Raw genomic sequence first — 17,336 nt, 5'->3', positions numbered from 1 at the left:
CTATTCAGGGGATTCCATTCACGGGGGAGCCCCATAAGATAACTTTATTTGCAGACGATGTGTTCTTGTCCCTGAGGAACTCCAGCGCTATGAGCAGGTCTAGGGCTTTAAAATAAATGCCAACAAATTATACATATTAAATCTTACCCTTTCGCCGGAGGCGGTTCTCAATCTGCACCCTATTATGACTCTAGTCTGGGCCTCCACGGCCATTCAATATTTGGGGGTTCAACTGACGTCCACTGTACGCGGTTTATATACGGCTAATTTCCCCCCACTCCTCACGCACCTCCAGGCGGAACTCGCTAAATGGAAGTCACTCTTCCGGTCTTAGTTAGGCCGCATCCATGCTGTGAAGATGACCCTCCTGCACAAGCTTCTTTATCTTTTTCAAGCCTTGCCCATTGAGCTGGAACGTAATTTCTTCCAGAGAATGAAGTCCCTGATCCTGCGCTTTCTTTGGCAGGGTGGCCGGGCTCGCTTCTCTTATTCTCTGCTGCGTCACCCCGGGCTAAGGGAGGAGTTGGCTTCCCAGATATCCAGCTGTACTACAGTGCGGCCCAATTGAGGGTGTTAGTGGAGTGGACCCAGAGAGACTCGGAGAAGCACTGGCTGCACATGGACCGGAGTGTGACAGGCAGGACTATATGGGACCTGGTTTGGCGCCCCCGTAAGAACAGACCCCCAAACACTTACATTAGTAACCCCACACGGACTACATTGAAATTCTGGCATATGATCCAAGGCGACGACAGATGGACCTCCTTCCCGTCACCTTTCACCCTCATGCACTTTAACCCAGCTTTCCCCCCAGCTCACGTTGAAGGGCCTTTTGAGGCGTGGAAATTGTGCAGGTGCCTTGCCCTCACTCACTTATTCTGCAACTCTGAACCCCTCACTTTCGAAGAAAGCAGACAGGATTTTGACCGAGGGAACGGGTAACAGTATCATTACACACAGCTGATGCAATGGGTCCTCACGCCTAGTATTCGGGAGGCTGCTACTCGTCCCCTCACAAAATTTGAAGCCTTCTTCTGCAAAACGTCCTCTATGAAAGGGGTTATTTCCTTTATTTATGACCACTTGCTTGAGACGACGCTTACATCGTGCCCTCAATATATATGGGCATGTGGGAAGACCTGGTCCAGCGCCCTATCTCTGAGGCTGAATAGTCGCACCTCTGGTCCGACATCTCACGCTTCAATCACTCCACTGACCTTAGAGAAGCTCACCTTAAGATGATGATGGACTGGTGCTTACACCCCTCAAAACTTCGACAGATTTTCCCCAATTCCTCGGACAGGTGTTGGAGGGGCTGTGGGATGCTGGGGGATTTCCAACATATTTGGTGGGATTGCCCCAATATCGCCCCTTCTGGGAGGAAATTTTAGCTCAAATGAAGGACATACGCGGCTACTCTAAACCCACCACCATAACGGGGACCCTCTTGGGACTACGTGATCCCGCTCTGGAGCACCAAACCCGGGCTGACAAACAGATTATGTGGCTCTGCAATGGCGCAGCCAAGGTTACACTCGCAGCTGCTTGGAAGAAAAAGGAGGCCCTGGCAATTTGCCTCTGGCATTCTCGACTCTGGAGATTGCTCAGCCTGGAGTGTATGGCCGACATTTTTAGAGACTAATAAGAGAATTTTGAATTCAAATGGGGTCCCCTGGTTTCCTTCCTTTCGCGGGGCCTCCCCTTACACAGTTTGTCTCCCTACCATCAGAGCCCTTCATCTCTTTCAGTATTGACCACACTCAACACATAGCCCAGCGGTTTGTTACTTTGCTAGTGCCGCCACCATGGGGAGGGTGAGAGGGAAATTGTTTTCTTGATTTTGTTTCTTTGGTTATCGCATAGTCTCTATCATATGCATGGATGCTCCCATGTATGGAATACCCTAGTGTGCTATATTTAATCCTCTATGGCGCTCTGGGGATGAGTTCTTAAGTTGCCCATTTGATTGACACTGATGTGCTCTTGTCACGATATTTTCGGGCCTTGTCGCAAGAATAGCTCTGCCTGTTAAGCAGCTGTACCTTCCATTTAGCTCTCCACGTAGGCTCAGAGCTGATTTAATGAGACTGCTGTCCTCTGCTGATTTATCAACTTTTTAGCGCCTTCCGTTGCCCTGCGTGGGAGCCCCTGACGTTATCATTAGTTTACCATGCTATGGATTGTATGCGACATAATTCTAATAAAAATATTTTTGACAAAAAAATACCACGGAAGGCCCCAAGTCCCTGAAATATGACACTATGTTTTCAGGACCATATTCCCCTGACTAAGGGTTATCGGCCCAAAATGCATTGGGATGCTCGAAATGTGAGGAACAATTATCTTTCACAGCACAGCATGAAGCAGAATATAAGAAGTATATGATGTACGTGCACATGTGAAAACCAACATAGTGATCTTTAAGCAATTAATAAAAAAAGAAAAAATTCCTTTGGATAAAACAAAATTGAAGATTTGTCGAATTCATTTGAACCAGCATACAGGTTGTTTCAACCCAGAGGAGTGTAACAGGGGAACACTAAGGAAGAGACACCTAGTGTGTTACTTATAGCTCTGCTGGCCAGGCCTAGGGACTGTGCTAAAATCAAAAGTGGATGGTAATTAGGTATAACTACTATTCTTACTGAAATCCTCCCTGAAAGTACCCAGGATGATGTAGAGCATGTAGTTCTAGAGGCCTAGTCAATTTAATGTACTTAGGTGTGCATTACTGTTGTGCCTGATGTCTTTTTTGAGGCTGCTTTTAATCTTAAATTATATGTAAATTTGACTATTCAATTAAAGGTATGAATAAAGTTTCAGAATACCTTTGTTTTATATATAGGTCACACGTAAGATCTCCCCTAGGTACCCCAGTGGTAGAGTGCCTTGTAACTATAAGGAAAGATATGATAAAAGAAGTTGTATGTACCCTGGTAAAGGAATAAATGACTATTTAATTTTTCCCAATGAGTCACAATGACTCCATAGGCTAACATAGAAAAGTGTTATTGAAGTGTAAGTATTGAAAGGAAGGAGCTATAATGATGCTTCAAAGTATCGAAATGTATTCTAACTTTCACAGAAAATAAGTGATGCACTTTATTTTGCAGTAGGATAACATCCAGCCTTTCAGGTGCTCTCTCCTCGTTTGCCAGGCTGAGTCAAGCTGTCTTAATGAGGTGTGAAGCAGTCTGCCTTGAGACGAAGAATTTCCTTTGGGAGGAGAACTGCAAGCTGGAGAGCACAAGGCATGAAAGGGTAGGGGTCAAATTAGTCTTCAAAAATGGAATGACAGCCTCACCCCTAAATGCCAGCCCCCAGTCAAATAGGAGCCCCACTAAATAAATTAATGAGGGGGCTGGAAGGGGAGTGTTAGAAAACATTAGTCACACCAGTGGGTTGGCTTAGCCAGATCCAACTGTTCATGAGAGAGATTCTCTATTTTATATATTAGTAGAATCCTTATTTCTGGGTAAATATTATGCCACACATTAGAGGAAGTGGTCATACTCCAACCTCATGATACCCTACATACTATTGGTAGGTGTGCCCTGTTTTTTGAACCCCCCAGAAGTGCGAAAAATATGGTAGGATTGTCCAGCAACTCAAATCTGCTGCCTGTTACAAAAAAGAGAAAAAGGACTGCTCTGCTTCGATCTTGAACTGTAACGAAAGGATTGTATTCTGAAGGACTGCACATGCTGTACATTCTGGTACTATAGCACTCACCCATAGGTCCAGATGAGCTCTGATTAGTAGTGGGTGAGGTAAAACCTTTAATATAACCACCAGCCAGTGGGATGGGTGACTTCTAAATATGCGCTGACCAATGTGTAAGGCGGAAGCTGAATACCCAGTTGGGAATGTGCCTAGGGCACTGGACAAATGCCTCTTACTCAACTAAAACAAACTGGCTCTGGAAGAAGCTCCTCCTGTTACTGAAGTGGAGGCAGGTTGGCTACAATTCGCCATAGTTTCATGGGCTATAACTTCTATGCCCAAATTTAAAAATAACTATACATTTGGAGGCTTCACCCTAGTATACTTATGTTACAGAAGTTCCTCAGCCGTCTCCAACTGCCCTCCCTGAGAAAGGATGATTTGCATACCTTATACCATGACTTCTTGCCAAAAGGCCCAAGTCTTCATTTCTTTTCTGAGAGCAGTTTCACATCTCATCGAGACGAAAGCCTGATGGGGATAACAGCGACTGGATAGGCTAACGCAAATTAGCTCACTGGAGTTTCAAGCATGTAAAGTGTTAATTTTTTCATGGTACCTTTCTTGTGTGGTTTTGTAGAATCCAAATTCACCAATTCAAAGGATATTTACTGAATATCAAAAACAGTGGTTGAATGGACTCTGTACTGTATTACATATCAAAGTTACCAAAAATGGTATTGGACTTGGTAGTTTTTTTTTTCTCATAGAAATCACTGCAGTCCTAAACCATTGAACTCGCGTTTAGGGGTTAGTCACTGTAGGATCATGCCACCCTTAAATTCTTATACCTTCCTCTTTTTAATTCTTTTGGCCTTAACATGTAGTTAACAAGGCACACTGAGGGTGAATTGATATTTCAAAGTAGAGTTTCTACCTGGCAATGAGGTTTATATTTGATAGATTCACCTGGAGGTTTAAAGCCAGCTGCAGTCAGGATGCACATGCAGGCCTGACCCCAAGTTTTACTTGTCACCTTAGTGAATAGCATCAAATGTGTTTCACTCCTCCTGAGATATTTAACTTCCATGTCACTGGTGTCTTTCCTGTACCATACACTGTGAACTCACTGGTAAGTAAAAAAAAAATCAAATTTGGGGTTAGCCAATGTAACTATGTTTTAGGGAGTCCAAGCGCATGCATTGAGATCCAGTTATGAGTGTCCCAGTGCACAGAGACAAAAAACGTGATATACCAGTCAGCAAAAATAGGGGTTACCACTCAAGAAGAGGTATTTTCTAACAGTATGTTACAATTCTTCGTATGCAATAGAATTGTCATTTAGTATGTCAGAAAAAAGGACCAGCAGGAAGAGGAACACTGAGTTGTACAACGCTGTGAGGAAGACATCAAGAGGTTGAAATGTGTTGACTCCTAATTGCCTCTTCTAAGTAGCCTTTGATATTGTCATTAGGTCATCCATGCAGCACTAATGTTTTGTGCAAGTATGTATCCAATGTTAACATGGACACTACACACCCTGCTGTGGTTGCTCACATTATGTTGTTTTCTATCCTCAAAACCTGTTCAACTTGATGTTTATCACAACAACCTTGAGAAATTGAAAATTCATTTTGGGGAAAATTAAGTATGGTTTTGGAACGCCATAAATTATTTTCTAGATCACAGGAAAAAACGAGAAAGTAAGTAACTAAATTGCAGTTTTGAGAAGTTTAGCTGCAACATGCGCAAACTGTGCAAAAGTTTGCAGAAACATACAAAATAATGTCACACACATGGTCAGTTGTGTGGGAATTCAAGGTGAGGATATCATGTTTCAAATTGGAGATTAAGTTGGAATCTCCAACAAAAATTATCCTACATGTAATATAAATGTACATGAAGTTCCTTTTAAGGTGTTTGTAGATTCAAGCTCTCTTTATCCTCGGATTAATGAAGCCTACTTTATAGAAAATTCAAAGAACAAGAGCTACACTCTTCTGCCTCCTGACATCAATCCCTGCGGTTACAATAATAATCCCATACCATTGGTTGGAATGCTAGTTATGCAGTTAGTTTCAAGAATAGATATACCTTTGGTAAAGTGTACCTAAATAAAATGGTTCCAATCTGCTAGGGTGGAAACACCAAAAAGATTTAGTGATCAAGCTGGATCCCAATGCCCTTGAACCTGTCTATCTTGTAGACAAATCAGTGATTTGTAGTGACTTATGTAAAAAGTTCACTGAAGTTTTTCTCAGACAAATAAGGCTTACTTAAAGGTTACCTCCATAAGATTAAACTGAAAGAACAGTACATGCCTGTAGTACATAACGCCATGTCTATTCCACTGCTTTTACTGCTTTTTTATTGAAAAGGAGTAGAACAAGCTGGAGACCAATGGAATCATCAGAAGATTGAGAACTCTGAATGGCTTGCCCCCATGGTTATAGCAACCAAGGAAGGGGGTAGGAGAATCAGGTTGTGTACGCTAATATTTGGGTGAACAGGCACCCCCTCCTTAATATCAATGAAATGCTCAGCATCATACAAGGATTGAAGTACTTTAATGTCCTGCATATCTCATTGGCTCACCACCAGGTAGCTCTCAATCCCGTTTCCAAAGCGCCTACTTCTTTCATAACCCCATTTGATACCTATCACTTTCATCGAATTCGGATTGGCATCTGCTGCGGCAGTGTTCCAGCGTGTTATACAATACATATTGCAGGGCATTGGCAATGTATTATGCTTTCAGAACGACATCCTAATCTATGGCGAGTCAATAGAGAAGCACAACAAAGTCCTTGAAGATGTTCCGAGACAACTGAGCAAAGCTAGCTTTACCACACAGAAAGATAAATGCAAACTTGGGGTGGAATCAGTTGTGTATATTGGTCACACTATTACAGGCGAAGGAATACGTCCCAAAACTAGTCTTGTGGATTCAGACAAATTAGCACCAGCAACTTCCAATAAGGAAGAGCTCAAGTCCTTCCTAGGCCTGGTGGAATGGTGGAATGTCTAAATATGCCAAAAACGTTGCCAAACATGTACATTCACTTAGGACCTTGTTAAAAAAGGGTATCCTTTTTAATGGAGTGCAGAATGTCAAAATGACTTCTCACATATCAAGCAAGCCATCACGGAAGCACCTATTTTGAGTATGTTTATTCCCAATGCTAAGACCTCCTTAATCATAGATGCTAGCACTCACACAAGTTGTTGAAGGGAAAGAAAAGGGAAAGAAAAAGTAACCGCTTTTGCACCAAGAACACCTAAGGATCCTGAGCGTAACTACTCCACTATAGAGAAGAAAATCATTTTTATTTAATCCTATGGAGAGTCCCATTTACCATAAGAACTGCTCATAAACATCTACTGCACATTTTCTGTACTAAATGCAGCAAGAAGTAGGTGTTGGTTCTACAAGGTTTTATCTACAACATGATTTATGTACCAGGTGACAGGAACCAGGTTGTGTAATGTCCTCTGATTAGGCAATTCACTCCATAGACATTCCAGCTATCAATAAAGATGAATGCTATAAATGTGCACAGGTTGACAACACCCTATCGTCCCTTAAGGTCATCATTAGTAAGGGGTGGCCTTAGAATCTCAAGAAATGTCCTGAGGACCTTAGAACTTTCTGGATTGTAAAGGATGAACTTTTCATCATTGATAACCACAAACACAGGTGCAAAAAGATGATATCACTCGAAGGCCTGTACGAGCCCATTGAAGATGCATTTTCCATAGAAGGAATTCCTAACACTTCAGTTACTGACAGTGGGGTTCAATTTACTTCTGATGAAATTAAACAGTTTTTGGGAACTTTGTCCATCACTCACTTAAAATCCACTCTTTATTGTATAAAGGCAAATGGGTTGGTGGAAAGAGCAAACAGGATGAAAACGGATACCACCCAGTTGGCTTTTTTTCTCCAAGGAACCTGTTCATGATGCTGTAAAGATGATGCTACGGTCATACCATACTACTCCCAATAGTGTTTCAGGGGTATCTCCTTTTGTATCTCTCAAGCGAAGAAATCCAGTTTCCAAACTGACCCCAAACTGGCTCAATAGTAAATGTCCTCTTTGGGTAGACCGAATGACAGTCTTAGGCAAAGTAAAGAATCATCAAGCAAACAAAAAATACAGGTATGACCAAAAATGGGGTATGAGCAACAGAGAGTGGCACAAAGGTCAGTGGGTTGTTATCAAGAGACCTAAAGTTACTGCTTTCTCAAAACTCTTTGAGAATCAAACGTGTTAATAACAACTTTGTAGTATTGGAAGATGGCAGTACTTGGAGCATGGACTATGTTGCAAGATGTTCCAAACTATGCACTCTCGAGTTTGTCAAGTACGAAAGAACAGGCACATTTACCCCCAGCTCCAAAGAATCCAAGAATGTCAGGATTCGTTGTCCTACTAGTTGGCAAACTGATTATGAAATGTAACTTATTTTATTTCAGCATTATGTGTCAGCGATACTTCTGTTGCTAACCTTATATTATTCTCATCTTTCTTTTCTACTTTCTCTTCCTTTTGCAAGGGAGATGTGTTATAATATGATGTTATATTACCATACCCACTTTTCCTCTTCCACCCATCTTTCCCTTCCCCATCTCTCCCTACCATTCTATTCAACTTGGTACTTACCATTCCATGGAATCTTCATGTGAAGCTCACGGTAGAATGTTCCATGAGCTCCAAAAATCAGTTGGTGCTGGAGAATCTTGGTCTTTTAAACATAGTTCTCCTATTCTCTGGAGTCATCACTACTCAACAAATATACCGTAGGGACAACACGATTGACGTGCTATAGGGTGTGGATGACAGGCTGATACAATCTTGTGGCACTAAGGGAGATAAGTGAGCATTAAAACGACACCCTAGATTGGAGTGCTAGTCTTCTTGGGGCTACCTGGACTATACCACACCCCCCCTAAAGGTTCAAGAAATGAACAGACACTGTAAGTACTTTCCCAAGAGTGGCAGCGAATAGATCCTGGGTGGCGACCTACATCACAGGCTGAAAGGAAAATGGAGGACTGGTCCCTGTTACTTAAGCAGCACAGTGACCTCTAATATCATGGCTTTCAAATATATCACATTTGCCACTTGGATGCCCCCCAGCAAAGAAATACAGAACTAACTGAGAGCCTCCTTGAAGATTTACCCCTTTCAATTAACACAATGGCGAGACACAAGGAACCTAAAACCCTAAAGCAGGGCAAAATGGACAAGTATACTAAAGTGCTCCCACCACGGGGATAGTCTTCAGGACTGCCAAATAACACAGCAACCCTCAGCAATTCATGCCTCCAGAGATGACATAGAGGGCAAAATTACAGAAATAAGATTGGAGGTCTCCCTTCTGTTTCAAGATATGCGCAATAAAGTGGAAAGGTTGACCAAAACAGAAACCTGCATCTCAGAAGTAGAATACTCAAAACATATACTGAATTCCAATGTCAAAGACTTGAAGGCCATTGTGAGATAGGTAGCATGGAAAGCGGAGGATGTGGAAGATTGAGCCTGCAGAAACATCTTCCGCTACATCGGATTCCCAGAGGGAAAGGGGCGCTCCGACCCAGTGGTGTTTTTTGATGTCATGGTTGTGCGTCTCCCTCCCGGCGGCGAAGGTTTCATTTTTTTTTTTTTTTTTTTTTTTATTGGCGTAAGAGTTGTATTTGCACTCACCACATAAGAAATACGTTACATGTGATTCGCCTACATCCGTCATCGGCCGGCTTCAGTAGGGCATGCCCTACCGGGCTCCAATGGTCATGTACACAGCCCATCAGCCGACATCCATAGGACCGGCGGCGTCTTACATTGGAATCATAGTATTAAAATCAAGTGCTTTAGATATTCATACTCATGCCAGGGTTCTTACTTTTTTTTTTCGGTAACATTTTCTTCCAACTTTAACTGGATGGAACCATCCATGAACTCAACTTAGATGCGTCTATCAGCAACAAAAACTTTGTGTCTCAGCAACCTCCCTCCCCTCCCATACCACGGTACTAATGTACAGCGACTGGCCTCCCTCCCTGCGTCTTTTCTAGTTGTTAGCATTAACTTCCCCGACCTCCCCATGCTCCAGTAAGTAGGTTCTGAGGTACTCCCAATAGTCCCTGGGCCTTGATCTAGTCGGTAGTTCCTCCTCATAAGTGTTCAGTGTGTCCCTACAGTACACCATATCTTCCACCCATCTCTTAACCTCAGGCCCTCGTGTACTGTTCCAGTGTAGTGAGACCCTCCTTTTTGCTAGTAACAGCGCTATTGCGCAGAACTTTCGCCTCGTCGCTCTCAACTTTCGTTCAATACCCAAGAGGCAAAGTTTTGCATCGCATAACAAGGATGTACCCAGGATGTCATTCAGCATCCGTACCACCTGTTCCCAATAACCCGCCACCTTGCGACAGTGCCAAGCTAGGTGCATGAAGTCCGCTCCCTCCTGTTTACACCTCTTGCACTTTGAGTCCTCTTGTAACCCATATCTATGCAGTCTCATAGGCGTGTAGTACACTTGATGTAGGTATTTGTAATGTATGATACGTAAGTTACCGTTAGGTGTCAGCATATCAGTTAGCATGCATGCAGATGTCCATTCCTCCTCAGTTAGAGGTGTCACTAATCCCTCACTCCACCTATTCCTAGCTTTGTCAGTTCCTTCCCCTACCGCACCCTGTAAGCTAGTATATAATTTAGACACCAGGTGAGATGCCGTTGGTGTTGTGAGTAAGAGTTGCAGTGGCGCCAGAGGCGTTGGTTCCTCCGGGTGTGTCGGGTAATGCTCCGTAAGTGCTCTCTGTAGCCTATAATAGTTAAATTTGAATAGGAGTGACGGGTTGCTGATGTATTGCATCGTGTTCAACGTTTGGAAGACCCCATCTTGATACAAATCACCCATTTTATCTATGCCTGCCCTTCGCAGCTGATCCATGCCAACCTGTTCTTGTGTTACCGAGATATGCGGGTTATGCGCCAGAGGAAGCGCCGGAGCATACAATGGCAGAGCGTTAGCCGCTTTACCCATTAATCTCCATGCTTCCGTGGTGGTATTCACAGTGTTTATGTCTCGGTCATGTAGCCTGGGGCGCTTGTGTAGTAATATATTAGCCAGCGGTATCGGGTCTGCGTCCCCCGCCTCCACCGCTACGTGTGTCATGAAGGGTACTTCGTGGTGCCAGTAATGCGCGAATTGCGCTTGAGCGCACAAGTAATAAAGATAAAAGTCCGGCACCTTGAAGCCCCCCCTAACATACGGAAGTGTCATGGTGTGTAGCTCCATTCTTGCTTGCTTTCCAGCCCATACCAAACTAACCACCAAGGAGTTAATATTACGGAACACTGCTGCTGGCGGCTTAATAGGGATGTTGTTGAATAAGTACAGGAACTTAGGTAGGAGCACCATTTTTACAATAGCGGTCCGGTCTGCCAGGGATAGCGGAAGTTTATTCCATCGTTTTATTTTATCCTCCAAGGCCGCTATGACTCGCCCATAGTTGGTGCGTAGAACTATTTCTGGGTCCCTATGAAACCACACTCCTAAATACCTCGCAGGCTCTTCCCGCCACTCGAGCGGGTAGTCCAGGGGTATAGGGCGTGTGCTGTCTGTCAGTGCCAAGACAAGAGATTTGTCCCAGTTGATTTGCAGTCCGGAGTGGCTCCCGAACTTGATGTACTCCCGCATCAGCGGATTCAGGTTTTGTGCCGGATTCTTGACATATAGCACCATGTCATCCGCGTAAAGTGATATGTGGATGGGGCGTGATGGCATCTGTATGGCTGAGTAGTGATGGTGTTGTCTGATTTTACAGGCCAACGGCTCAAGGATCAATGCAAAGAGCATCGGCGAGAGCGGGCAGCCCTGCCTAGTTCCTCTGCATATCTGAATAGGCTCAGAAACATGTCTGTTTATTCTGATGCGCGCTGACAGGTTGGCATACAGCATAGAGATCCAGCCCAGGAACATCAGGGGAAACCCCATGCGCACCAGGACCGCCTGAATGAAAGACCATCCTATGGTGTCAAACGCCTTGGCAGCGTCCAGTAGCACTGCCACCGCTTTCGTGTCCGGAGACAAGTAGTGAGCCAGTGCAAATAGCGTGCGGGTATTATGTGTGGTAGCTCTGTCAGGTATAAACCCAGATTGGTCTGGCCTAATTAAGAGAGGCATGAGTGGCTTCAACCTGTCTGCCAGCAGACTGGCGATTATTTTAGTGTCCACGTTTAATAAGGATAAGGGCCGGTACGAGTCACATTTATCTTCCTCCTTACCCGGCTTTAAGAGCGCAATGAGTAAGGCTTCTCTCATGGAGCCTGGTAGGGTTTGGGCCTCATGCGCTGCTCCGTACAGCCTCACCAAGTGGGGCGCGAGCAGATCTGCGTATTCTTTGTAGAATTCTGTCACGTACCCGTCCGGCCCCGGTGCCTTGTTGTTCGGCAATCGCCTGATAGTATCCGTAACCTCTTCTACCGTGACAGGTCGCGCTAAGTATTCTCTGTGTCCGTCTGACAGCCATGCTAATTCCACGTCGTCCATATATGCTAACAGGTCCTCCTGTGTGGGTGAGGGGCGTGCTTTGTACAATGCACCGTAGTGTGCCATAAATTCCGTCATAATCCCCTTAGTGTCATTTACCCTTTCTCCCGTGGCTGTACAGATGGCTGTTATGTTTTGAGGGGCCCTCCCTGAGCATATCTTGTCTGCCAGCGCCTTGCCTGGTCTGCCTCCTTCCCCATAGCGCCTGGCCGTCGCCCGTTTAGTGACATACTTGAGCTCGTCCGCCGCAAACTGTCTGTGTTCCGTCAGAAGATTTTGTATGTCTCCCAGTACCTTAGTGTCCCCTGTGTGCGTGTATTCATGTTCCAGCTTCTGTATGTCTTCCTCACGGGTGCGTAGTTGTTGTTGGATGTCCTTCAGTATACCCGAGGACGTACTAATGCACACTCCCCTGATTGTGGCCTTAAACGCCTCCCACAGGAGACATGGGTCGTCCGTTGTTGGGCCGTTTATGTCGAAGTAGTCTATGATTGCTGTGTGTATGGCCGTTACATATAGCGGGTCCTTCAGGGCAGTCGCGTTGAAACGCCAAGTGAAGGGCGGCGGCTCATACTTCGGGACCATTATTTTTAGCAAAACTGGATTGTGATCTGATAGTGTCCTGGGCAGATGTGATATGTGTTGAACCCAAGTTAGTATCTCCCGGGTACCCAGCCAATAGTCTAGTCGCGCCCAGCTATTGTTCGCAGCATTAATGTGAGTCGCAGCTGTGACCCCGGCGTTACTATTCCTCCATATGTCAGTCAGTTGGAGGTCTTCTATTACATCCTGCAACATGTGTCTTGCATTGCCATGGTGTTCCGTAGTATGTGCAGCTCGGTCTAACTGGTCTTGCAGCGTAACATTAAAATCCCCTCCCCATAGAATATGATCTATATGTTTGTCAACTAGCGTCTGCCACAGCCTCCTGTAAAACCCCGGGTCATCCACATTGGGGCCATATGTGTTTAGCAACAGGATCCTCTGCCCTCTAACCTTCCCCTCTACCATTACACTTCTGCCCTCCGCGTCTCTGTCCACATTCGTGATTTCAAAGTGTGTCCCTTTACGTATTAGGATACTAACCCCTCTAGAGTATGTCGAATAATTAGAGCTTGTGACTGATTCTGCCCATCTATTACCTAATGTAGGTGTGGTCGTGGTGGCCTGGTGTGTTTCCTGTAAATACACTATGTCCACACGCAACCTGTCAAAGTAGGCAAACATTTGCCTGATCTTTTTCGGGTTGCCTAGCCCTCTAACGTTCCACGTGAGAAGGGTCAACGCGTCAACTCTCGACATTGGCACATGTGTTTATCATGGTATATCGCACGAGGTGCAACTGCAGATTACGGTTCAGTGGAGACACTAGGCACTGATGTGCAAGGTGTGCGAGCCACATCCAATCGGTGGAACTGTTATAACAATAGACCTGGTTATGTATGGACCTGAAGGTCGCTATGCTTCTCAGACACAGAGCTTGTAACTCTAACAACCCCGGTTTCCCGTCCCTCCCCCCACCCACTTTAGCACCCGAACTTTGCCAAAGCCATCCCTTAACTAAGTATACCCTTATTTGAAAACTCGGTGTGGGGCGCACCCGCTTGGGGGTGTCGCCAGGTTCGCACATCTCCATCCACGTAGTGGACGTGGACAGACGCCTATTCCGACTTTTAAGTCGTGTGTGAGGTCCTTCACCCTCCCCCCCCAACTTCCATCAGAAAGCAAGAGCGTGCCATCGAGCAACTCCAACAATCATAGCTCAACATATCTCAGTTCCACTTGGTAATAGAGGTACAGTGCAGCACAAGCAGTGAGAGCCAGTCCGAGGGCCTCCCAGTGTGTGTGCCCCCGTTAGAAACTCAAATGTCAGGTGAGCTTCACAGCTTCTTGTCCATGGTGACTCCATGTGCGCCAACCTGAGGCCTCCCGCTCCCCAAATACTCACTGCGATGACATTCATCTCAGGCCCACCGTTGCGATGTCCAGTGATTACGTTGTCGTAGGTCCCCAGTGTCCGGCCTAGCGCCTCGGGGCAAGTTCATGTTTGCCAGCCATGCGTACTTGGGGCCAAGTGGAGCTCCTGAACCATTGCTGGGGCATCGAAGTTCCATGACTGCACCTGTGTTCATTCCACATCGCTCGCTGAGTCCGCTCTGTTCTGCTCTTTCCGTCGCTTAACTTGCTGCTTGATAAAGTCATGTGCCGCTTGCGCCGTTTGTAAAAAGACCGGCTTGCCCAAGTTCGTGATTTTGAGTTTAGCTGGGTACAGCATGGCGTACTCGATACCCATTTCCCGTAGTTTCTTCTTGGCTGGTGCAAATTCTTTTCGCGCCAGCTGCACCGCCATTGTATGGTCAGGGTAGAATTCTAGAGTATTCCCCTGATGTGTGATTTTGCCCATGTCTCTGGCAAGTCGGAGGACCGTGTCTCTGTCTCTATAGTTAAGTGTACGCGCTATGATCATTCTTGGAGCAGCCCCCGGTTTCGGAGCAGGCGCCAGGGAGCGGTGTGCCCTCTCGATCAGGAACACCGAGGATAGTTTATCGGCGCCAAATATGTCCTGCAGGAGTGTCTCGACATACGTTTCCATCCTCCCTGTGTTGGTGGATTCCGGCAGGCCGGAAATTCGGATGTTGTTCCGCCTGGACCTAGCTTCCTGATCCTCCACCTTCGCGCGAAGGGTCTCCACAGTTTTCTCCAATCCTCCACATACCTTCGACGTGGTTTTATGCTCGTCTTCCACCCTGGAAATCCTCTGTTCTGCCTCCACAAGGCGCCCGTCGTGGTTCTCTATTTTGGCCGCCATATTGTCCACCCTCTGTACCACACTGTCCAGTTTCCCGTTCATGTCCTGCAAACTTTTCTGGATTGCGCGTAGCACCGATTCCATGGCAGACCCCTCCGCCATTTCCACGTCTCCCTCGGCTTCAGGGGTGGTCGCCACAGTTTTGGGCTGCTTCCTCGTTTCGAAGGGGAGCTTGGTCTGTTGTTTCTCCGGCTTACCCATAGTCCGCTGTGGCAGAGGCGAGGTGTGTTCGGTCGGTTTCGGGCTACAGGCCGTCTGCGTACTACGTCTCGCCGGAGTTTGGGTCCCCCACCTCTGGGTTCGTCTGCTCATCGACCTAGGTAGCGGGCGGAAACTGTGACGATGCGATTGGCTTCTCGTCTATGGACTGGTGGCAGCGTCCGCTGCGGGATCACACACCGGCGCGTTGTACTGCCGAGTGCTCACTGGTGAGTTGCTGGTTTGTGCGGTTTCAGTTGGATAGCCACGAGCCTCTGTGCCTCCGGTGCGCCAAATAACTACCCCAAGCACTCAGAGCTGTTGGCGCGCTGTTCGGGGGGGGGGGCAGCTGAAAGGTGCACACATTCGTTTATTGCTGGGCTGGCTCACCTCGTTGATGCACTTTCCGCCGCCTGCTTCTAGCTCCACATACGCTGAGGCTTCATGCTGCCTGTCCCGGGGGCGGCCGACATCGTCGATTTCATGCGTTCCAGCGCCGCCGCCATCTTACATCCGGTGGAACGCATCTCGCAAGGCTCCGCATTCTGCCGCCTTTACTGGCCTCCACTGTCCCGCGGCTCCACAGCCTTCACCGCATCCCCGGTCCGTCCGGTTACTGTCTCGTGGCAGTCTTCAGCGCTCCGCCGGCACTATGTCCGTTCCATATCAGTTACCGCCAGGCGCGGCCATCTTGACAGCGCTCCGGCGCCTCACCGTTCGTCCGCTGTTTTCTCGCTGAGTGGCTCGGGGATCGCCACCAAAATCACGGTATCATGTCGGCGTTACCTTCCGACATCAGGCGCTGCCCTTTGTTCAGCGGAGTTGGGGGTTGAAGAAGGCGAAAGGGCCGTTATGGTCGCGTCTGTCCGGCGGAGCCGACAGTTCAGCCAGCCATTCCGCAGTGCGCCCTCTAGCGCCCCCAGGCGGCGAAGGTTTCATCCTGTTTTATCATCAAACAGGCAATGAGGATGCCCAAGCAAGACTGCCAACTGGTGCCCCTCTGCTACCACTAATTTTGAAATTCTTAACCTACGAAGATCGAGACACAATACTTAGAGAGGCATGGCATAGAATGGAACTCAACCCTGCTAACACAAAGATAATGATTTTTCCCAACTTCTTTAGAGAAGTACAGAAGATGAGGTACACATTCAACTTAGTGAAACTCAAGCTGAGAGCCATGCAGATCCAATACATGCTTCTTTTCCCAGCGAAGATCAAGGTTATCTTCCAAGGCACCTCATTATTTTTTCAAACCCTGGAAGAAGCATGGACCTGGGTAGAGGAGCACCCCATGGTATGACCGAAAAATAGGACCAGCTTGTCAAAATCCAAAGACGCAACCCCACAATGGGAGCCCAGAACCCTGAGAATAAGAAGGAGATGCCTACTTAAATGAGGACACAAGACGCTGTCGGGGTCCTACTCGAAGGAACCCTGTGCATGCCCGGAACACTTGTCCCAAACTCAAGTCAAGGGAAGAAACTGCAATCAAGGGAAAAAACCCACACCGAACAATCGGATAAGGAATACCTGGTGGACACGAACTGTGACCACCCACTCCTCAAGAATATCACTTGCCTGGAAGATCAAGATGCGAAGACACAAAACGTGGAGAGCACACTACAACAGCAGGTTAAGTTGTCGAGAAAGGCTGAAACATGGGCAGGCCAAAGGCAGACAAACTGCATATCTGCTACAGAATCCCCCCAACACGATTTTGTTCAGTGCTTTCTGAGAGGAATACTTTATTTAAGCCTATTTCCTTCTGTGTTTTGGTTAGAATTTAGCAGGTTGGAGGTTAGGGGTTGTTACGCCAAGTTGTCATTTTGACAGTTCAGGGAATAGGAGTAGGTAGTGGGAGCGAATGGGGTGGAGGGGTTAGGGTTATGTGTAAAATGTTTTATAGTTGAATCATTTAGTACGTTACTAATACAGCCCGTGGCAGGAGATTTAAGGTCCACAGACAGGAACAGAGGGAAAGAGGACATCAGACAGACCCACCCGTGCATAAAATGAATATCATGGGATACACAAACAATGAGTGAGGAAACATACTCAGCATTGTCATAGAATGTTATTGGACTCAAGAGGGAGTTAGGTGCCA

Source organism: Lissotriton helveticus, chromosome 4_1, assembly GCF_964261635.1.
Source record: "Lissotriton helveticus chromosome 4_1, aLisHel1.1, whole genome shotgun sequence".
In the NCBI taxonomy this organism is placed as follows: Eukaryota; Metazoa; Chordata; class Amphibia; order Caudata; family Salamandridae; genus Lissotriton; species Lissotriton helveticus.
The sequence above is the reverse complement of the archived record's forward strand: the minus strand, read 5'-3'. Positions refer to the sequence as shown.